This window comes from Tachysurus vachellii, chromosome 7 (genome assembly GCF_030014155.1).
Source record: "Tachysurus vachellii isolate PV-2020 chromosome 7, HZAU_Pvac_v1, whole genome shotgun sequence".
Taxonomy (NCBI): domain Eukaryota; kingdom Metazoa; phylum Chordata; class Actinopteri; order Siluriformes; family Bagridae; genus Tachysurus; species Tachysurus vachellii.
Window position 1 is genome coordinate 26628020 of NC_083466.1, and position 25273 is coordinate 26653292.

At 40.8% G+C, this 25273-nt stretch overlaps 1 pseudogene; it reads right to left on the reverse strand.

Moving 5' to 3' along the window:
* Positions 1-1953: 1953 nt before the first annotated feature.
* LOC132849253 (ubiquitin-protein ligase E3C-like) lies at positions 1954-25073 on the reverse strand (annotated as a pseudogene).
* Positions 25074-25273: the final 200 nt, after the last annotated feature.

The following is a 25273-nucleotide window of genomic DNA, read 5'->3' on the forward strand; positions in this document are numbered from 1 at the left end:
TGGATCGCCACTGATAGAGTCCTTGTCCTGTCGTAAATGCTGTTTTTTCTCTGTCCTCCTCAGCAACCTCTACCTGCCAGTACCCATTAGAAAAGTCCAAAGTACTGAACCACACTGCGCCTGCCAACGCATCCAGTGTATCATCTACACGAGGTGAGAGTCTTTCACAGTCACGCTATTTAAGCTAGTCAATACAGAAACGCCAGGCGCCACATTTCTTTTTAACTAACAACACTGGTGATGCCCAGGGGCTGCAGCTCTCCTCAATGACACCATCTGCCAGCAGACCTTCCACTTGTCTATTTCCATACGTTTCTCAGGGGACACACGATATGGGCGCTGTTTGATAGGAGCCTGCTCCCCCGTTCTAATGTGATGTGTGATCAGTTTGCATTTACTTGAATTTTTCCCGGAGGAGCTAAAGATGTCATTGTATTTTAGCAGCAATTCAGAAAGTGCCGTTTTTTCCAACTCCGAAATTGGTGACTCATCCAGTGAGTATCTATACTTTAATGGAGTAATTATTTTTTATCATACTTTTTACTTCTACTCCTTACATTTTCACACAATTATCTGTACTTTCTACTCCTTACATTTTAAAAATAGCCTCGTTACTCCTATTTCGTTTCGGCTTGTTTTCATTCCGGTGTTACACCGAAATCGGTGACAAGTGACGGCTTGTCATCATTCAAAAAACCTATCAAGATAAATCGTGCCATCCAGATAGAGTGAATTTGATTGTGGTTGGATGGGAAGTATAAACATATACCATTCCGTAGTGATGTTACCAGTGACACCGAAGCTCCGAGGCGTGTGTCAAAAAAATTAACCGATTTTCATTGAAGCTTTGTATCGAAGCTTGATTCGTTCTGGCAAAATCACGTGACCAATGGCGTCCGAAGCTTCGTTTCACACACACCCATGTGACTGCTTCGTTATCTGATTCAAGGGTTTAAAATTGTGCGAGACACGCGGCGGCGCACCCTCGTGTGTTGTATTGGAGTATTACATGGAATCTATTACTGTTTAGGAGAGCTTATTGTTGCGAGTTGTCAATGAAGCCTGTTACAAAAAGATTGCGTTCTGAAACGTGGGAACACTTTCATTTGATTTCGCCCAATAAGGTGGATATATATGGTTTTGTTGTGAAGCCTATATTTATAACTTCACTCATCATTGGGCAATTATACGATTCAGTGTAACATTTAATGTCGTATATTTTGTCATATATATATATATATATATATATATATATATATATATATATATATATATATATATATATATTTATATATATATATATATATATATTGGATAGTAATAAGTTGAAAAATGAAAAGGAATGCAAGAAATGCAAGCCTTTTGTGCACCACTTAATGCCAGGATCTTTTTTAAAAGGTTCACATTTTATACTTTTGAAACAAGGTCTATCCTTAATCTGTTTTTAGGTCCAGTGTTTGATTTGCTCCCAGCAGTGGCCTATAATAATAACAATAATAATACATCATCCAGGTTGATGCTGTTATTTTATTATTATCAAAATAGGAACAAAGTCTCTCTCTCTTTCTTAATTTCAATTTAAGTGTGCTTTATTGGCATGACAAAAACTGTACATTTGTATTACCAAAGCATTTGCAGCTGTACTGCATACAAATAGTACAAAAAGTTAAATTTAAACAAAAGTACATTGTGCATAATTAAAAGTAAAATAGTAATTATAGAAATACAACAAGAACATACATTATTGTATTTAATATATTGAATCATTTATTTATTAATCTATCCTTAATTTGTCAATCCGTTAAATTTTGCTTCTAAAATGAATACGTTGTTTGGTTGTGGAACTTTCTGTGATAGCACTTTCACCAGCAGAGGTCCTCATCGAGCGCTGATTTGAAAAGCTTCAAGTAATGAACCTTTTTCCGATACAATTGGGTTGAAAGCTTCACTGCTTCAAGAAAGCTTCACTTCGTCATCACTACCATTCCGACACTCTATTGATTTGTACGGGATCCATTGCACCTGCACATGACACAAATGATGTCACACTTCAGTTACTCAACGCTGGACATAGCAGACGGAGCCCCCACCCAAGTGGCATTCACTAAATTCCAGGGGTTTCGTTACGACGATGCAAAGTTGGCGTGCTTCTGGAGGTCTTGGAAAAATGCCCTCTTTCAAAAAAAAAAAAAAAAAAAGAGCATACCTATGATGGATAATGAAGGACAAAATCATACTGGTAGATTTTATATTCTATTTCTATATACATATACATGTATATATAATGCTTTATTATCTTACAGTTAAGCTATTTTCGAAAACAAATATACAACCAAAAAATATGGTTAGGTTTAGGGTTAGTGTAGGAGCCATGTTAAGTGTCATGTGACCATGGGAGAATAGGGGTGTCACTAATTATGTAAGGTTAAAACACCTGTGAGCAGCTTTGGAAGCATGGGGGTGAGTGCAGGAGCACATTTTTGGTTGATCATATAATCACTGTATAATGAGAATATATATTCATTAAGAAACAGTATTGTTGACTTTGAGCAAATCACTGTTATACATTGCTATATAGAAACAATCTTCAAATATATGGAGAATTAACAGTAAACTGCAAGGACGAATAACGTGTCACGATAATTATTGCTTCCCACTCAGCTCCTTGGCGGACCCAATATATATGTTACGCTGTTATTCATTCATTCATCTTCTACCGCTTATCCGAACTACCTCGGGTTACGGGGAGCCGTCATCGGGCATCAAGGCAGGATACACCCTGGACGGAGTGCCAACCCATTGCAGGGCACACACACTCATTCACTCACGCACTACGGACAATTTTCCAGAGATGCCAATCAACCTGCCATGCATGTCTTTGGACCGGGGAGGAAACCGGAGTACCCGGAGGAAACCCCCGAGGCACGGGGAGAACATGCAAACTCCACACACACAAGGTGGAGGTGGGAATCGAACCCACAACCCTGGAGGTGTGAGGCGAACGTGCTAGCTGTTTGCTATTTATTTTTTTATTTTTTCGAGCAGTGCTGGCAGTGGGAAGGCGCTCCAGATCGTTCCCGCCGTTCTGAACACAGAAGGCAGGGTTGAGCTCCTGAAGATGAATAGGAGACACATAGGACAACACATCACACACATGAGCATGGAGATGATAGATTCAAACAACAGCACAGTACCAACAGATCTCACAGCTGATCTTTCCTTAGTTTCAGTAACATCTAAATTCTGTGTACAAATATGAAACCGCTGTGCAAGATAAATGAAAGCAGCTAGGAGGAAACATGATTCCTTTTTTCTTCCTTCATCCTTTCCTTCCTTCCTTCCTAACTTCCCTTTTATCCTTCCTTTCCTCCCTCCTTCTCTTCATTCCTCCTCTGCTTGCTTTACATCTGTTTTACTTCCTCTCTGTCATTCCCTCCCTCATTTTATAAATTTTTTTCTGTATTTCCCACTCTCTATTCTTTCTTCCTTACTTTATGTCCAAGATTGATTTCTTTCATCACCTGAAAAGCTTCTTGACTTGACGCAGATCAACACAGACCAATGAAATCTGCACGTCTACAGTTTGATTCCCTTCCTTCCATTTCCTCCTTATATTGTACTTTACTATACTATCCATTCCAGTCTGCCCCTGTCCCTTTCCCTGTCCTTCCAACCTTCCTTGCTTCTTTCCTTCCATCCGACATTGACCAAACATGTTTTTATAGTGCATGTTTTAGCAGTGTGTCTAAAATTCTTATTTTATTTTCCTGTCAATTGAAGCAGGTCAGGAACACAGCCCTATGAGAGCTGTAGATCTGCATGAGGCTGATGGGATGGAAGAGTCGCTCTGACAGCTCATCATGCATCACTGAAATCAGCGCTGAGCATGAGTGATGGCTAATGATCCAGAAGGTCATCGCTGCAACCAGATCCCAGCAATTCTCTGGGTCTGTTAGCAAGTGTGTGAGTGCTATGGTTAGAACCCAATTAAAACCCATCTCAGGGTTCTGCTTTAACTGTGCCATTTTTCTAACAATTAACATATTAAAAGTATCGTTGATTACGAAGAAAGTGCTGGAGCAGGAGCCATCGCTTTGAGAAAAAGATTTATCATCATCTTTTTAAATGGCTTCCTCTGCCATTTCTCCCTTAATGAATCTCCCTGTGTTTTTAACGGCATCTAATTAAGAAAACGATGGCTGGTGATGAGGTAGAGATGAGAGGGCAAATTGGTTCATGACCTCAAGCTGAAGTGAACTTGGGTTCTGCAGCAGGACAATGATATAAAAAAACACCAGCATGTCCACCTCTGAATGGCTGAAGAAAAACAAAATGAAGACTTTGGAGAGGCCTGGTCAAAGTCCTGACCTGAATCCTATAGAGATGCTGTGGCATGACCTTAAAAAGGCGGTTCAATGTGCAGATCAAAAACCCTCCAATGTGCCTGAATTACAACAATTCTGCAAAGAGGAGTGTTCCAAAATTCCCTACAGAGCATTGACACTCACTGCAAGTTATCGCAAATGCTTGATTGCAGTTTTTGCTGCTAAGGATGGCCCAACCAGTTATTAGGTTTAGGGGCAAGCACTTTTTCACACAGGGCCATGTAGGTTCGGATTTTGTTTTCTGTTAATAATAAAAACCTTCACTTAAAGACTGCATATTGTGTTTACTTGTGTTATCTTTGACTAATATTTAATTTGTTTGATGATCTGAAACATTTAAGTCTGACAAACAAAATAAAGTGTGGCCAAAAAAAAAAAAAAAAAAGAAATCAGGAAGAGGGCCCAACACTTTCACCACTGTATGTACATTTTAAAAATGCAATTCCGCATGTATACACATGTATACAGTATTGTATTCAAGTCTTTTTGTTGTTTTGTGTGTGTGTATACTGACTTTAAATTTCAGCACAGGAGGACGTGAGAAGCCGGTGACAAACATGAGCAGCATGCGTTTCTCCTCGTTGCTGAAATTCTCCACCACGTCCCAAAATATCTTGATGACTGGGTGAGTGGGAAAGTATCCTCCTGCACAGCACCAGTCACATTCATCATTCAGTCAGTTACTTATTCATTCATTCACCCACTCATTCATATACCTACCCACTCACATTCACTCAGCCTGTCACACATTTACCCAATCACTCAACGACTCACCCATTCACTCACCCACCCCAGATGCACTCACTCAGTAGCGTTTATTAATGTTTGTGGTGGGACTCAAGTCATCAGAACTGAAGTGCTCAGATTAATTAACGTGTGTTACTCCTGAGTAATTGGTGAATTTCTTCAGGTCATCCAGACAGATAAGCATGTGAGCACCAGAGATCAAAATCTGTGAAATATTATCAAATCAATCAGACCGTGCACACACACACACACACACACACACACACACACACACACACACACACACAGTGTTTAACACCATATCTAATGCAGTAAAACCGATTCTGTATGGTGATTCATTTCTTTTTGAAACCGGAAGTCTTAAAAAGCATTTGAAGCATTTAACTGTACAACCAGTAGGGTCCAAGATGCTCCATAGTCCCACCCAATCCTAACCCATCTGACAAGTCAAATGAATCCAGTCCAGTTTAGTACTCAGGGTGCGCATCAAGGAAAAAATATCCCACAATTCACCCCAAAAGCAAAGGACATCAACGCTCATTGTGTTACTAAGGTACCATAGTGATTTTTAACTTTATTTGATATAACAGTTTGTTTTACTTTTAAGTGTTTAATCATTAATAAAACTCCAATATCTATAAATATAATTTTAATGTACTTTAAACAGTAAAAAATGTCTGTTTTAGATAAAATGCCAGTGGTGATGATTTACAACAAGAGTCATAGTTATGACGCTGAAAAATTAATCAGTGACTCATGATGTGAAGTGAAGTGACTTCACATGAAGTGACTAAAATGAAAAGAATACTGAGGGACAATTAGGGGAATATCACTGTCAGGAAATCACAATACATATATTTAGTGGATGTTATTATTTTTTAACATTCTGTTTTCCTTTTTAAGCTTATTATGTTGGCTTTGTAGAAGCCAACATTGTTTTCCTATTTATTATTATTATTAATGGTGTTTGCAGAGCAACATTTTTATTATCTTGCATACTTATTATTAATGGTACTTGCAAAGCAACATTCTTACTATCCTGCATACTCTTCCGGACAAAACTTCAGCGCATAACTTGTCCCGCAGCTTTTGTCCTAGACCCATGAATGAGGTGTTAAATTGACCGGCTTATTGAGGAGAGGTGTGCTATGACTTTTTTAAGCGATTCGAGTACCAGTACCGGGTCTCAAAGTGGCCTTTTTTCCATAGACTCCCATTATAAACTTTGGAGGTTTATAACTCGGCAAGCTTTCGAACTATCTACACCAAACCTGGCCAGGCCCTTTAGGGTGATACTCTGAACAAACTTTTAAATTGGTGTACCAACTGACCTTCCGGTTGTGCCGCAGCCCCGCCCCCAATATATGCAAAATCAAAAAACTTTTTACAACATTGACATGTGACATATCAAAACACTCACAACAATGAGGGGAACTTCCTCACGTGTATTCTGATGACATCAGTGTTCCCACACTGTACTCCCCACCGGAGGATAGTCTGGGGGTTGTTGTTTTTTTTCTCCTCCCTTCCCTCATGTTATGCTGTATCTCTTCTCAATCCCCTGTCTTCCTGTCCTGTCCTCCCCTTGTATTGTATGTATTGTATGTATGGGCAGGTTGATGGCTAATTTCGCTGGTACCTGTGACCAGTGACAATAAAGGCTACTACTACTACTACTACTATCATGTAACGTCACGTGATGTCACATGAAAAAAAAATTAGCACAACATGTGATATATCAAAACACTCAGCCTAAGGAGGGGAATTGTGTCACAGGTTTTCAGATGGCTTCACATGCTCGTCTCCACTTCCATCAAAATGTTTTGGCACCCTAGCGGTCCACTAGCTTTCTCAAGCTTTCTGTCCACTTGCCTGAAAAGGTCACACATTCCCTTATGTCCAGTCGCCTTCAAATAGCACCAGCCTTTGCGAATACTTGCTTCGTTAAGCCAACATCAATGTCACGGCAAACTTTACAAATCTAGTTATAATTGAATTCCTGCTATTTAACAACATTTTTGACAAACATTATTTCTTCTTTTGGTTAATTTTTTTGTCCTGTCATGTTTGGGTGCTTTTATAAAGCTGCGTTGAAGCCAATTTAATGTTCAAAAGCTTCACACAGAATGGAATGAGCTAATGCTGGACTTGCAGTGGATGGAATGATCAGATTTCTGGTAGAAAAATTTCAGCTGTGTGTGTGTTTGTGCTTGGTTGAGCAGTACTTGGATCTCCTGTTGGTCAAACATGCGCAGCCACTCGAGGTTGAGCATATTGGCCAGACCCTGTCTGAATGCCAGGCAGTGGGCTCGGATCTGTTTGTTCAGCCGGTAATCGGCCACTAAATGGATGTAGGCAATGCGGTTTGCCATGGTATCCGGGATGTCCTTCCCGCCTGGCTTCAGCTCAACCACCTGGAAAAGCAGACAGAGTGAGACTTTATGGTGTGATGACGGTCTTTCATAACAACAAAGTGTCACTCTATTCCAGCAGTTTAATTGTTAAACTATATCCAATATACTGGATACAAAAAAGTATGTTATTGTGTTATATGAATATAATGCAGATACAATTTAGCAGTTGTTGTGAGGATAATAGCTTCAGAGAGAGAGAGAGACACAGAGACACACACACACAGAGAGAGAGAGAGAGAGAGAGAGAGAGAGAGAGAGGCTTTATCTGCTGGTCACACAGTCAGAGTCAAGCTCAACCATTAACCTAACCGCAAAAAAGTAAAGACGCAAAATACAAAATGAGAGAGAGACAGAAAGCAAAAAACATAAAATGAGAGGAATATATAACCTGAGCCTCTCCTAGGTCATTGTTGACGGCATTGTGGTAGCTCGGCAGAGCTGGGGTTGGAACTCATGACCTTCAAATAAGTAGTCCAACATCACAACCAACACACGTCATTTAACTTCATCAACTCGTTTAAGATCATACAGAACAATTCAAGTAGCTTTAGTTTATAAACTCTCATCATACACTTTTTACATAGCCACCATGTAAACATGGGAAACGAAATAATTCCTTAACATCTCACATTAATTCATACCAAGTGATTTACTGTACCAGTATTCCTACCAATATTAGTAACATTATTTGTATCAGTATCTATACCAGTAACTATATCTGTATTCCTATCAGTATCCATATCCATATTATATATTGGAGTCCCCAACTGCATTGCTGTCCCCTGCCTGTAACAGTGCCTCCCGCTCGTAACAGTGTCTCATGCCCGAAAGAGTGCCCCCCTCCTGCAACAGTGCCCCCCTCCTGCAACAGTGCCCCCCACAGTTTTTTTTTTTATCCCAAGGTCTCTAACGGTAAGATAAAATAACTGAGGAGGTGCATCCTAACACAAACAAGGACTTTTAAATACAGAATTCACAAAGATGCTTCTGCTAAAGCTTGCTGAATAACCCCCAGCATATCATCCCTCCGACAATTCTGTCTTCCTCCTGGCTGTGATCGTTAAGCAGTTGCACCCAGATACGCTTCTTTAGCTCAGGCTCTGAAACCAGGAGCAGGAGATTTTACACTCATTAGACAAGGCAACGGAGTCACCGCAAAATTTCCTGCCAAAGGTCTATTAATGCGAGTGTGTAAGAATAAGAGCAAGTTTTTCCCAAAGTACAAGAGAGTAAATGTACTTTAGAAAAGATTTGTTTTTTTTTTGTTTTTTTTTAATCCCAAGGTCTCTAATGGTAAGATAAAATATCTGAGAGGAGGTGCATCCTAACACAAACAAGGACTTTTAAATAGCGAATTCCCAAAGACACTTCTGCTAAAGCTATGGCTTAATCCACTGATTTGTTGTTTTTGTTATACATATCTTCCAGGTCATCTGGGCAAGTAAGTAATAAAACTGGAGCAGTCTGATAGATCTGTGTTTGATCGTACCTTTCTCCGGAGACAGTTTTTTATATGCATCCTTGTAGTTACTCCATAAAAATGTGTGCAAACAATCAGCCTCTTTATTAGCATTGATCAGCCTCCGGAAGTTCTGCAAGAGACAGAGAGTACCAAAGAGTAAAGATTTGTTCATTAAATAAATTGGTACACCAACACATGGGAAATAAACTTCTATACCTTCCCTATGTCCATGAAGGGTACGACAAAGGGCAGCTTAGCCAGGACTATCTCCTCTGAAACAGACCGCCCAAATCCAAGCAAACCATAGAGGAGAAAGAATGCAAAAAAGCTTTAATCATCTACGTATCTATTAATATTTTCCATTAATTAAGACACAAGATCTTATTTATAGGAAATTCTATAAATAAACCATTAAAAAAAATTCATAAATACTATTAAAAAAAATATTTTATAATAAATAAAATAATTCCGGAGCTGAGTACAAATGCCCCCACCTCTAAAAATACCCCCACCTTTAACAGTGTCCCCCGCCTGAACAAATGCCCCTGCCTGCACCAGTGTCCCCCTCCTCTAACAATGTCCTCCTTCCTGGGTGTGCCAGAATGATTCCGCCCAAACCCAGCAGGATATCCTTAAGCTTGGACATCCTTAAGCTTGGACCACCTTTTTTTTCGTCATCGTCTCACCCTGGACTGTTTCGTCAGTTTTCTTGGACCTTTTTTCTTTTGTCGGTGACAACGCTCCACATTTTTATTCGGTGAGGGACGCTGCTGCACTTCCGGTTCCATCCGAGGAGGATTTCTCCTCACTTCATCCGCGGAGGGTTTCACCATCCTGGTTTTGCTCCCGTTTTTTTTTGGTTCCCTGCGGCATCACCCCGCATCCTGTTCTGGTGAGGGACGCCGCTTCACTTCCGGTTCTGTCCGAGGAGGATGTCGCCTCACCACAAAGGGTGTTGCATGCCCGTGGCAGAAGATCTTTCTCGCCCTCTCTCCCTCCCTCTTACTCTGGTCGACAAGACGTGGGTCTGGCTGCGGTGTGTCGGAGGACTTCGCTCGGCCCTTTAGCTCAGCTGTGGACTTGCTCGGCCCCTTTAACTCGGTGGTGGACGTCCCTCGGCCCTTCAGCTTGGCGGTGGACGGCCCTGGCCCACTCTGGCTGCGCCGCTGTGTGCCTTGCTCCCCCCGCCTGCCTCGCCGTGTGCCATGCTCCCCTCACTGGCCTTGCCATGTGCCTTGCTCCCCCCACCTGCCTTGCCGTGTGCCCGGGGTGGGGGGATTGTTACTGTCAGGAATTAGCACGGACTTTTGGTTATGTGCAGTTGTTGTTGTTGTTGTTCCGTGTCACGTGTCTGCCCCGCCTTCATTCACTCCTCCCTGTCTCCACACCTGTTCATTATTGTTAATCATTGTCATGTGTATTTAACTGAGCCATGTTGCCGACGGCAGTGCAGAATCTTTAGTTGAATGTGAATGTCTAGTTAAGTGTCGTCTCTGTTACCTTATTATTTCCTCGTACTTTGTATTGTTTTAGTTATTGTCTTTAGCAGTTATTAAACCTCATTCATTTGAAGCTATAATGCATACGGGTCTGTCTTTCTCCTTCCTGGTTGTGACACATTATCAGAAAATCAGTAAATCACACAGACTGATAAACACAGCAGAATCTCACGATTTAGAGAGAACTGGTCCATACGCCTTGTCCTCCACATGTGTCGAGCAGAAGGAACGTAGAGCATGACCTGTTTAGAACAAAAAACAAAAAAGGATACGGTTGTCGAGATGTTCAGCAAGAAAACAGAGTTGTTTTCACATCGCTGCATTTTAATAGCTTACATGTTAATTATATTTATACATAAGTTCATCATCCTAACACAAATCTAAAAGTATTTGTTGTTCAGCTTTTTTTTTCCAGTCTTAATTTAAATGGCTAACTTGGGATTTAGTTTTAATCTCAGTTTTAATTGTTGTTAGTTTTGGATGAATTTGTTATAAACAGAGACTACTTCCCTAAAGGTAAAATAAACATCTCCTTAAAGAAAATTTCATTGTATCAACATTCACACTGAGTGTGCAGTTACTATGGAAACAATAACATTACACAGAGTGCATTACAATTTGCAGCTGCACTACAGTCAGAGCTGACCAATCAGAATGCAGCTATGTTGTTTATTCTCTGGATTACTTTGGTTAACAGAGACATATGACGACTGTGTGCACCTTATCAGCATTGATCTTGACCTCGTTGGACAGCCAGTGACCCTTGGGGCAGAACGGCCTGCTGATGTCCCTCGCCTTCAACATCTTCACTAGGTTGGTGCTCACCTGAGACAAAAAAAAGTTACGCAATAAACTGTGCATAATAAAAACACGGGTACCCCAGTTTTAAATTATGTTCTATAGTATGAAATTATGTTCTACAGTTTTATAGTATGAAGTAGTGAAAGAGGTTTGGACAATCTGACTACAGCCCAAATTTACCCATAATCCTCAGCTATTTCAAAGGCTCTGTAAGAGCGCCATACTGCACAGTGATGGCCTGATCATCTCCCAAACAGCTTCTTCCCAATTTATATATATATAATCAAAATATCCTGCAGCACCATTAACACTGAGGTAATAACAGCATGTGCAAAACTCCATCTGGTCATTCGACTAGTGGAGGTAGACAGAGGAGAAAACCCTGGTAAATGAGTGCTGGTTATCAGGTTAAGTGCAGGCCGTAAAAGGCTTCTCCAAACACAGCCAAGAGGCATCCTTCCAATAGCAATATTAATACGAGCTTAGTTGAACATTTTAATTCAATTACTGTAGCTTATTTCGATTAACATTAGCATGGGCGGGGTCACCGGCGGGCCGGCCGGCTGTAAATCCTGCCTTTAATTTGGGAAACGCGATTGTGCTGCTTTCAGAGGCTCGTTTCTGGCTAATGAGAGGCAGATAGTTGTTCTTTATTAAAAACATCACTCCTTTTCTTGCAGAACAAGTAGAAGGGAGAGATTAGAGAATGATTACAGTGAGGGAGAGAAATTAAAAGAGAAAGCAAGAAAGCGAAAGTAAGGCAAAAAAAGAGAGAAAGCAACAGAGAGTGAGACAGACAGCTAAAGACGTGATGTTTATGATAACACTGTAAAGGTCATGTGGGCTGCGTTGTGACCTTGAACAGCTGGACCCAGCGTTTCTGCTGCAAATGGCTGCTGGTTTTGACACGGATGGTGCGGAATGCGGCTGCATATTCCTCGCTGTGGCCGCTCTTAGTCTCGGGATGTGGCAGCTTGATGATCCCCAGACACGCGTCACGCAAACAGCGGGACAGAGTCACCAACTCGGGGAGAGAGAATGGCATCGTGGACACCTGCCTCTGACCTGCACAACAACAAACAAGAAAGACAATTTACTGCAGTGATTAGAGTTCATTCATTCATTCATCTTCTACCACTTATCCGAACTACTCGGGTCACGGGGAGCCTGTGCCTATCTCAGGCATCATTGGGCTTCAAGGCTGGATACACCCTGGACAGAGTGCCAACCCATCGCAGGGCACACACTCTCTCACGCAATCACACACTACAGACAATTTTCCAGAGATGCCACTCAACCTACCATGCATGTCTTTGGACCGGGGGAGGAAACCGGAGTACCCGGAGGAAACCCCCGAGGCATGGGGAGAACATGCAAACTCCACATACTCAAGGTGGAGGCGGGAATCGAACCCCCAACCCTGGAGGTGTGAGGCAAATGTGCTAACCAATAAACCACCGTGCCCCCCTGATTAGAGTTCAGTTCAGTGTTTATTCAGTAAAAAAAAACAGTGTTGCGCTGTTGAGAGAATCAAATAATCAACTACATGATTGTGAAAGCAGAGTTACTCTCATCACCCTTGTGAACGTGAAGCCTGCACTGCCTCTTTACAGCGACATTTCCCGCACACCCTGAACAACAACACGTCCCTGAGTGGGTGTGTCCTCTTCTACTCCAGTGACAGGTTTATTCACTAGACATTATGTCATACTTTTATCCATTTACAGCTACATATTTAGAGAACAAGTTCCATCTCTGTGTGTGTGTGTGTGTATGTATGTGTGTGTGTGCGCACTGTTACTATCCATGGCTTCCCCAAAGAACTTGGTGTCGTGGATGGAGATAAGCGAGTGGCTGAACAGGGAGATGAACAGGTAGAAGAGAGGGATGATCCTGCTGGAGTCCTCAGCAGACATGGGAGAGCCACGAGACATCAGCTGCAGCAACAGAATCAGAGACCTGACACCCCCCCCTTCTAAATTAGTTGAAAGAGAAACACTTCAAGTCACTCAAGGTACAAAGATTTATTACAAAAATAGGACATCAAAGGGATATACACAAAACACAGACATAAAATGATTTATGTAAATAACTCAAAGAGTGGTCCCAGCTCTCCAAGATGTTAACAGCCAACTCACACTAACTATATTAGCTAGTTTCCGAGCATGTGGCAGGCCCTTAAAGCGTAAGGAGACATCACACTGGAAAGCAAAAAAAACACCACAATTCAAATAAAACTAATAACTTTAATTCACAATATTTCACTGTTCAGAGAGGGACACGACAGGGTTGTCTGTTGTCCCCTCTTCTCTTTGATCTGGTCATTGAGCCACTTGCTGCGTCATTGCGATGTAATAACAATATACGGGGTATCATGAGGGGCGGCCTGGTTCATAAAGTGTCATTGTATGCCGATGATTTGCTGATGTTTATATCAGATCCGGAGACTTCGATCCCAGAATGCCTAGACAACATTTATCAATTTGGTAAACCCTTTGGGTATAAGATTAACCTCACCAAAAGTGTTTTGTTCCCAATTAATGTTCTGGCTCGGAATCGATCCTTTGACTCATACCCATTCAGGACTACAGAGGGCCACATGACATATGTGGGAGTAAATGTCACAAGTAGATATAAGGACCTATTCCAAAATAACTTCAAATCAGCCTTAAGACAGATCAAGGAGAACCTTAATGGTTGGTCTACTCTGCCTCTGTCCCTGGCTGGACGTATTAATTCAATAAAGATGGTAATGTTACCTAATATCTTGTATTTATTCCCAACAGTCCCAATTTTCATACCCAAATCATTCTTTAAGGAAATTGACAGGCACATCAGTACATTTATATGGAACAAGACTATACCTCGCATACGGAAAACAGTTCTCGAGAGACGTAAATTAAAGCTCTACCAAATTTTTTATATTATTATTGGGTTGCAAACATTCACAAATTAGTAATATGGTATGGAGCTTCTATTGGTGGGAGTAGTCCGAGTCGGTGTCTAATGGAACAACATTCATGCTCGTCCATCTCTTTGGCCTCAATGCTATGTGCTCCACTGCCGGTGGTAGTGGGTGCACATACGGACAATCTTATTGTAAGAGGCTGCTTGCGTATATGGACCCAATTTCGCAAACATTTTGGTCACATACAAGCTTTGGTGTCTACGCCTCTGTCCTCAAACTTTCTTTTTAAGCCATTGCTTATAGATACGGCCTTTCTCACCTGGGCTAGAAAAGGCATAAACAGTGAAAATAAACAGGGAGATCTTTTTGTAGATGGCACGTTCGTTTCTTTTGACTACTTGGTTAATGAATTAAGTTTACCAAATACACATTTCTTCAGGTATCTTCAGGTCCGTGATTTTGTCCATTCCCAGTTTCATTCATTCCCCTCAAAACCAAATATCGGCCCTCTTGATCATTGTCTGACGGTCAAGCCTCGTCTCTCGGGTGGTGTCTCCCAGCTGTATACTGCTATTCAGGCCATGAAATGCCCATCTCTTCTGTCTCTTAAGGTACAGTGGGAGGAGGATCTAAATACAGAAATGACGGATGAAATTTGGCAAAGAGCTATACATAAAATATACACATCGTCTATCTGTATTAGGCACAGATTGATACAATTCAAAGTATTTAATTGCCTGCACCTTTCTAATACCAAATTGGGCAAAATATATCCTAATGTGGATCCCAACTGTACGTGTTGTCACCAAGTCCCTGCTTCTTTGGCTCACATGTTCTGTTCATGCCCAAGCATAGGCACATTCTGGTCTGAGATATTTAATACATTCACCTACATTTGTAAAAAGAATATTGATCCAGATCCTATCATTGCAATATTTGGGGTGGTATACACTAAAGTTGGAGTCTTAAGAGGCAAATCTCAATTAATAGCATTTTCTACACTGTTAGCCTGAAGACTAATTCTTACAAATTGGAAATTTCCCTCACCTCCAAAATACTCACGTTGGGTGTGCGAAATTATGTCCTTCCTCCAGCTTGAAAAGTTAAGAACTACAGTCCAAAACTCAGCAGAAAGGTTCTGGAATGTATGGCAACCTTTCTTGGATTATTATGAAAATGCATTTGATGCTAATTCTTTAGATTAAAAAATTAGGTTCTCATCTCCCCCTTTTTTTTTTTTTTTTCTTCTGTGTGCATTCTCAGTGCTTGTACGAACTTTGGATGTGAATCTGTGGTGAAAGGGGATATGTGAGATAATGTTTGCAAAGTATGAGGTTTGTGGATAGGGATGCCTTGTATGACATAAGAGAATGTTTGTTGGTTTGTTTGTGTTCTGTACATTTAAAACAATAAAAACACTTTGAAATAATTTGTTGCATATTAGTTCCTGCAACAAATGTCAAAGATTGGAATCATATTTGAAAATTCAAATTCAAAAATGTTTTCATATAGAGACTGAAATGTTTTGTTTTTCCATATTTATACAATGCAACTGATTTGTGCATGAAAGAAATCTTGGAAAAGTACTTTTTTGGTCTACAGTATCTTTACATACAGTATCAGATGATAATAAATCAGTTCAGGTTATGCTGTTAAGAGAAAACAACAGTCAGATTAATCTTCATCACTCCTCCTGGATTCATCTATTATAATCTTCAAGCTGTTTTCTTCCATATAAAAGATTTCTATTAAACAGATTCTGGTGGAGTTCAGGGTCTTAAACAGACTTTCTGATTATGTTTTTTTTGCTTTTTTTTGTTTTGTTGTGTTTGTTGCCATAAATGTTTGCTGTAATTGTTTCTTTTTCTTTTAAAAATCTAATTACGCTCCTTGTTTCTCCTGTTGTTTTACTTGCCCGTCCATCACTGATAATGTGGTGTTCCAGTGAGAGTCTAATCAGTGTTCTTCTTGCCTGCCACCACCTCCAGGGCTCTAAAGCACTAAACGAAGTGAAGAGTTCAGAAAGGTGGAAAAATTCTGCTCAACAGCAGGATGAATTAAAGGAGCTGTTAAGCTTTATTAAGGCTCCCATTAGTAAAGCGTTGATGCGCTGCAGGATCGTAAAGAGACGATGCCACAGTAATTAATCCCCAAACAGCACAAAGAGTGTGTGAGCTGACACGCTGACTCGCAAAGCTGACACGGTAGTGTGAGAAAACACACTGCTGATATTCTGTTCTAAATGTTAGGTGGTCCAAGCACCAAAGAGAGGAAATAAAGAGAAAAAAAATAGAGAGCTCAGGAAATAAAACAAATGTTAGGGAAATAAAACAAAATCCATACTGAGGGTGAGAGAGATTTATTTTACAGTTAAAGTCAGTGGATATAAAAAGTCTTTTAACTGCTGATTTCCGTCATATTTATACAGTCCATATTCCAAACAGCCACAAGCGGAACGTTTTCCAGACATTTCTGAGGAATGAGCTTCATCTCCAGCTTTAAAAAGGGAGCTGTCTGGTGGTCAAAAAACTAACAAGGTGCTTTTAATGTAATTTTGTGGTTTTAGTGTAACATTGGTGTTCTACTGCCATTTTTTTTTACAGGTGGCTGCCACAGCAACTGCTCTAACTATGATTGGCAAATGAAATAACAAAAAAGTTTTTAACTAGCAGAGAAAAAAAAAATAACAACACATCAAAACATGATAGGATGCCATGACGTGAAGGAGCAGTTTACAGCTGTAACATCTAAAATGCAACGTTTTCAACATTTTCTATTTATTACTGTGTGTGTGTGTGTGTGTGTGTGTGTGTGTGTGTGTGATCATTAACAAACACCATGTATTTTAGGGTTAATACAACAACCTATTTTTGTTGTGCTTCTAATGAGATGTTGTAGCTTTAATGTTTGTATCTAAGTATTATAATAATAATCAGACATTATAAAATGAATGAAAAATGAAGATGAAAAAATGAATGAAGAAGAGAAAAACACACTCCAGACCTTAATGTCATATTTTTGTTAAAAATCCCACAATAAACAAGTTTTATTTATTAATAAACAGCATGTTGTGCTTAACATAACTTCAGAGCTAAAATATCACCGTAATCAACAATTATACTTTTTTTAAAATAAAAAAATAGTATAATTGTTTTAGTTATAAATCTGAATATTATTAGAACAGTTCATCCATTCATGTGAAGTTCCTGTGACTGAACTGTTAATATAGAAACCATACACAAAAATAATGCACAAATTCTGCGGAAATTCTGTACCATTCAACATTGTTCCTCGCTCAATCCATCCACAATCCATCTACCTACATATCCATCCAACCAACCACCTACCTCCCTATCACCCATTCAACAATTCATCTACCCGCACATCTATCCATTCATTCCTCCATTAATCCACTCATCCATCCAACCAACCTCCTACCCATCCATACACCTACTTACCATCCAGCTATCCGTCCACTCATCCAACTAACAACCCACCTACCTATCAATCCATCTACCTAACCATCTGTCCATCCACCCAACCACCCACTTACCTTTCTACCCATTTAGGTATTTATCAATTAAGACATCCATCTATCCATCCAACCAAACACCAGTCAACCATCTACCTACTTAACTATCCATCCACTAATTCATCTATCTATCTATCTATCTATCTATCTATCTATCTATCTATCTATCTATCTATCCATACAGTACATCCATCCAACAAACAGCCCTCAAAAGCACTCATATTCCCACCTATTAATCTATTTTAAATGCATTTATATACTTTATTTACATGATGTCATTTTATTTTCCCAGAAAGTTGATAGTTGCTGTAAGAGAATACTTTTAAATTTCAGTACAAGATTAATTATAAAAGTGTGTGAGTATTGATGTCCTCCCTAAGAATCAAACCTAAGCCCAATGATAACGTTTTAGAGAACACTTATCATCTTATTCAATAATGTAAGTTTCTATTAAACCTACAGCTTTTGAAAAAAAAATGTTAGTAATATATGGGAAGTTGGACAGAAAGTTTGTCCAGGAAGACTAATGTTACCATATGGTTACATATAGTAAGCTATGGAAATGTTAATGTAAAGTTTACTGGGTGTTGTGTAGGCCTTAAATCTCATCTGCCTCAATGTCCTCTTACCAGATTGAGCCTTTCTACACATTACACATGGCTGAGATGATATTGCTGATATGATAGTCAACATTCACAAGGCCTAATCGATATATGACCTAATCACAAGGCTGATGTGTAAACAGAAAAGTCTGTGAATGTGTGTGTGTGTGTGTGTGTGTGTGTGTGTGTGTGTATACCTGTACAGGAGGAGTCTCACTCACAGGAAGCAGAGGGAGCAGAGCCTGCAGAGAGCTCAGATACAACAGCAGCCCTTCTTCTGATAGAGAGCCTAACACACACACACACACACACACACACACACACACACACACTGAGTAAACCAGAGTATGGAGACACAACAGCAGACATGGATTTTGGAGGACACACACTCCAAATCACTGAGGCCCATTTCTCCGAGTGACAGAACAAAGTAGAAGAGCCATGGGGCATGACACTGGGCCTGGTCTGACAAGGAGATGGTGGCCTGTAGGGAGAACAGGAAGTTGTGAAACGGGAAACCGAGTCTTAGGTCTGCCAGCGCCGGCACAAAGAAGTGAAACATCTGCTCAGTGAATGGAGGAGAGATGAAGTCTTTTGTAAAGGCTGAGAACGCTAACTGCCTATGAGTGAGAGAGAAAGAGAGAGAGAGAAAGGGAGAGGTTTTAGACATGTGTAGCAGACTTCAAACAGCTCACGAAGGGACAATGCACAGACACAAGGACAGGATTAATCTAGATCAGGACTTATTTCCCTTCAACAAATAGAATGGGGACAAATTAGTTTACACAGCAACATTGCAAATGTCTCGTTCCCTGCACGAGCACCCGCGTACGGAAGAAAAGGAAAAAATTAATAGTACAATAGTACAAGTCCACTAAACAAATGCATACTTCAAAAGCTAGAAATCTATATAACAATATGCAAAATGAATTTTGACAAAAACCTCATATTAACCAAAGCAAACATGATATACACGAGAACAAGGTCATGAACATTAACCATGCATATGCTGAAGAATTCAGAATTGCACTTCGAGATGTACCACTAATTTGTGCACCACCAGAAGCGATCAACGAGTGCTCTCTAGCAGAACCAATTGTAAAGTAATGAAAACATTATATAAACAATACATTTGAAACAAGTTTCATTGAAGTTAACTAATTTAATAACGTATAATCTAATGCAAGTATTAACTTTATGAATTACTTTGTTACACATGCACTGGGATCATCTAGCTGTGTGTGAGTGTATGTGTGTGGGTGTGAGAGAGAGAAAGAAAATTAACAAACAGTAGGAGGTGTGTGGAAGCTCTTTCTCTCTCACACTGGAACTCAGAGACCACACACTGAGCAAACATGACCACTCAAATACACACACTCTTTTAATGCTCACCGTAAACACACACAATAATCTAACACACAATCTATCAATATATCAAATATCTGAAACTGTCTGGCAATCTGTGTTTGTGTGTGTGAGTGTGTGTGTGTGTGTGTGTGTGTGTGTGTGTGTCTGTGTACCTGGCACCCTTGGGACAGGAGCTGTACATAAAGTGGTTTGAGTGTGTGTTCCAGAAGGGTGTATGCCAGAGGAAGCGAGGGGGCTTCGCTGTAATCCAGACTGGACAGTAACTTGTGATTGGCCAACACGTACAGCATCCTGTACATTTACAGCATTTGGCAGACGCCCTTATCCAGAGCGACGTACATAAGTGCTTAAATCTCTAACATTGAATACATTAATGCTGGCTCACTAAGTTACATACTTAAGATACCATGAGTTTAAAACATTTGTTCAAAGTTACAATGAAAGTGTCAAAGGTGTTTTTTTTTTTTTTTTTTTTTTTTTTTTAAATGCAAAAGATAATGAAAGAAGTGCTAGTTGAAGTGTTTCCTGAATAAGTAGGTCTTCAACCGCCGCTTGAAAATAGCCAATGACTCAGCTGTCCGAACCTCTAGGGGAAGTTCGTTCCACCACCTTGGTGCCAGTACAGAGAAGAGTCTTGTAGTATACTTGCCTCTTACCCTGAGAGATGGTGGAACCAGTCGAGCAGTGCTGGTAGATCGGAGGGTGCGGGGTGCAGTGCGAGGAGTGATGAGGGCTTTGAGGTAAGAGGGAGCTGGTCCATTTTTGGCTTTGTAGGCCAGCATCAGTGTTTTGAATCTGATGCGTTCAGCTACCGGAAGCCAGTGGAGGGATCGCAGCAGCGGGGTGGTATGCAAGAACTTTGGCAGGTTGAAAACAAGCCGGGCAGCTGCATTTTGGATCATTTGCAGAGGACGGATTGCGTTCATAGGTAGACCTGCCAGCAGTGCATTGCAGTAATCCAGTCTAGAAATGACAAGAGACTGAACAAGTACCTGAGCAGCCTGTGTGGACAGAAATGGTCGAATCCTTCTAATGTTGTAGAGAAGAAACCGACATGAGCGAGTCACATTAGCAACATGAGAGGAAAAGGACAGTTGATTGTCCATGGTTAGCCCAAGGTTGCGAGCTGTGGCTGAAGGGGAGATCAGAACGTTGTGCAGGGATATAGCAATATCATGACCTGGGGATGAATCACCTGGGATGAAGAGCAGCTCAGTTTTGCTAGGATTAAGCTTTAACTGATGAGCAGTCATCCATGATGAAATTTCTGCCAGACATGCAGAGATCCGGTCAGAAGGTGTGTCATCTGCGGGTGGGAAAGAGAAGATAAGTTGTGTATCATCAGCATAGCAGTGGTAAGAGAAGCCATGTGAGGAAATAACTTCACCAAGAGAGTGAGTATACAGGGAGAAAAGAAGAGGACCAAGTACTGAGCCTTGTGGGACGCCAGTGGAGAGTCTGCGTGGAGCAGATGTCACTCCCCTCTATGTTACCTGATATGAGCGTCCTTCCAGGTAGGAAGCGAACCATTCCCAAGCTGATCCGCAAATCCCAAGACTCCTGAGGGTGGCTAAGAGAGTCTTATGATTGACCGTATCAAACGCTGCTGAAAGGTCAAGGAGGATAAGGACGGATGAGAGATTGGCTGATCTAGCAGCATGTAGTTTCTCAGAGACATCTAAAAGGGCTGTCTCTGTGAAATGAGCTGCTTTAAAGCCAGACTGGTTGGGGTCTTGGAGGTTGTTCTGTGAGAGATAGACAGACAGTTTAAAGATTTAAAGGTTTAAAGATTAAAGACAATGCGTTCAAGAATTTTTGAAAGAAACGAGAGAAGTGATACCGGTCTGTAGTTACTGATATCTGATGGATCCAGAGCAGGTTTCTTCAGGATGGGAATAACCCTTGCTCTCTTGAAGGTAGTTGGTACCTGACCAGATGCTATGGATCTATTGGCGATAGTTGTAATGAAGGGCAGAAGGTCTTGCGAGATGGTCTGGAGCAAAGTGGAAGGGAGTGGATCCAATGGGCAGGTGGTAGGATTGCAAGACTGGATGAGTTTTAGAATCTCTTCTGCTGTTACAGTTGAGAAATGTGACAACAAAGGTGTAGGGGAGTCCATACTCTGAGATGTAAGTGCAGTCGGGGCTGAAGTGAAGGTCCGGCAGATTTCCTCAATCTTCTCCTGGTAGAAAGAAGCAAAGTCTTCTGCAGTCAGGGAGGATGAAGAAGGTGGAGCCGGGGGGTTGAGCAGAGAAGAGATGATGTTGTGGAATTTCCGAGGGTCATGTGAGGAAGCTTCAAGCTTTTCCTTGTAGAAGGAAGTCTTGGCAGAAGTCACATCTGAGGAGAACTTGGCCATGAGTGTTCGGTAAGAATCAAGATCTGCATCAAGTTGTGATTTCTTCCACTTTCACTCTGATGATCTTAGCTCTCTTCGATTGTTGCGCAGCACATCTGAAAGCCAAGGAGCAGAACAAGAAGTTTTCTTGGGTTTAGTGGACATAGGGCAGAGGAAGTCCATAGTTGAGGACTTTAGTATCCTGCAGGAGCAAAATGAGAAGAGAGACGAGTGAATGAAAGAAGCCTCATTGTGTCTGAGGCTTGGAATAAAAGTAGGACTGGGCAAAGTACCTTTCTGAACCATATAGTGCAAAACCTGCTCTATGAGCGCAGCACCTGCGCTGTCATCCAGCAGAGGGGGCAGGTAGGTCCTCTCTGATGTAAACACCTCCAGCATGCGCATGGGGACAGCCACATTCACACCTTCATCATCACACAGCTGCAGGAGTCTGACACAAACAAACAGACAGAACAAATCACATCAGATTGCTCACATTGGTTTTTTCAATCCTCTGGGAATTCCGGTTTCCTCCAACCTCCCAAAAACATGTCAGGAGGTGGATTGGATACCCTAAACTGCCCCAAGATGAGAATGTGTGTGTGTGTGTGTGTGTGTGTATATGTTGCTCTGACATGGACTGCAGCCCATACAGGGAGTATTCCCAATTCACCAGCATTCCCAGGACAGGCTTCTTCTTTCTAATGAAAATTTGACTGATGAAAGTTTTGGATTGTTTGTGTCCTTGTTGTTGTTGTTGTTTATGTTCTAAGTTGTAAAGAACCTTGTTTGGTGGAACCTCATACACTAGCATACATATACATGTATATACACACAGAGGTTTTGGCACCTGCAGCAGTGTCCAAGAAGCCTCTTGATCTGGAACACGCACGTGCTTCTCTCAGGTCCGGCCAGCAGCTTCACAAACCGAGCATGATGCTTCACTACATTCTGACACAGCCAGATCTGCAACAAGAAACACACCTAAGAGTCAAAGAGGACATCCGGGTCATGGCACCATTATTACTTTAATACAGTGGATTTACACACTGCTTGTTTTTTTGTGTTTTTTTTTTTTTTTACTTTTTAATCTTTCTTGAATCTAGAAATGGAGCTTGATGGTGTCAGAAAGCTTACAGCTGTACCCCGGACTGCTCCTAAGCTCTGATGTTAAAGACTCTGTCCAGAGACTTTAAATAAACATCTCCTTAAATAAAATTTCAACATACTGTATACTAGTGAAAAAGGTGATGAAGAGGCACTAAACAATTAACTCTGTCATTTGAAGTGTAACAGTTTGCTATACAGTATATGTGAAAGATCTGTACAACTGGAAGGTAAAGGAAACCTTTACTAAACTGCAGCTACTTTCAAATGTCTTAGTTTAATGGCATCTCAAGTGCAAATTGTGAAACTGTTTTTCTTTGAAATAAATGTCATAGATAAGTCTGATTTGTCATTGGCTCTAACAAAAGAACATCAGGTCCATCACTTTCAAATGGACCACAGAATATTACTGAATTCCACAGAAGGAGACAAGAATGCAGGTTTTATTAAATAACAACATGTTCACTATTAGTCTTAGTGTTTGTGTCTGTAGGAGTTCCTGTGAGTTGATGTTTCTATATAAACAGTGACATATTTTAAGATTTAATATAAAGCTGTGATTTGAGCTGCAGGAACAGAGAACAACCAGCACCTTCTCATCCAGAACTGAACAGCACTGTATGATAGGTTTAATCCCATAGCCACACACTTTTAATATTATTAGATAAAATAAATGTTAATTAAACAGTTTTAGAATCACAACCTGACATCTTACAGTTTGTGTCTGTATGTGTCCTGCTGTGATATGTTCCGATTACTGTGTAGAGCTTTGGAAAGGTGCTTTTTGAGCTATTATGAGGTGTGTGTGTGTGGGTGTGTGTGCGTGTGTGTGCTCACCAGCCGGGGTGTGTCCTTGCTGTTGTGGTAGAGGAAGAGCAGGCGGCGGATGAGCAGGGGGAGCAGACTAGAATCCATGAGTGTGGATCCGGAAGAACACTGACTCTCACACACACAGCGGTCGAAATGGCTCCGCTGAATACCATACTACAAACACACACAAACACACACAGAAATAAAGCAAGCTTATCAAACATATTTTAATAAAATAGGGGAAAATATAATCTGTTTAAAATTCTGATACACAACAGAGCTCTACCCTCATCCCAGATTTTTGTTGTTTACAGTCAGTAAATGAAGCGCTTGTCTGATGGTTTATATATTATATAATCCAAATATATCTAAACACAAAGTTTGTGCACCTTTGACCATTACACCCATATGATAAACACATGATTCCGGATTTAATTCTCCTTTACTGTTAATAAGCTCCACTCTTATCTTCTGAGAAGGCTTTCCGTTTTCCTATAGATTTTGGAGCGTGTTAGCTTCGGTGAAGGAAAAAAGGTAGCACTACAACCTACAGAAATATGCTATACAATAGTGTGCTTTCAAGAGGAAAAACCATATATGCTTTTGATGGTCAGGATGCAAATACTTTTGATCACTTTTTCTCCTAGTACGTTTCCCATACTTGACGTTTTCTCTCTTGGAAGCCTCGATTGTAAGACTGGACAATTATTGCATTTTTCAGCCTTTTCCTATCATCCTGGAAGAGAAGAGAAGAGAAGAGAAGAGAAGAGAAGAGAAGAGAAGAGAAGAGACATAAGTATGATCGTGAGGTACACTACTCTCATCCCAAGTCACGAACACGGCAGAACACAAACCTCTCGCTTGAATCTTTCCTCCTGCGTCCGGTGAAGAAGTGACACTTTCTGCTCCTACAAAACAAACCAACTGGTTAACACACGTGTGAAAACACTGAGTGCTGCTCAGGAGGAAGTGATGGACGAGGCATGGCAGCACACCTTCTTACTTGCCCCTCCAAGGGACACTTTGGGCGTCCGCTTGAAATCTCCCTCGAAGCTGAACATGGCTACACTTTTCCCATTGAGCTGCACTGGCCACAATGTCCTGTGTACAAAAAGACAGATGAGGATGAGACACAAACTGCCACAGACAGGGCAGTAATGTGGCTACAAGGATTACACAAGTGTTATATTCCTCTTACACCACTCACCAAAGAAGGAAACAATGTACATTTTATCCATTTATGGTTACATTTTTCATGGAGACTCCTTCCATGACCCTGTGTGGCATGGATACTGTACAA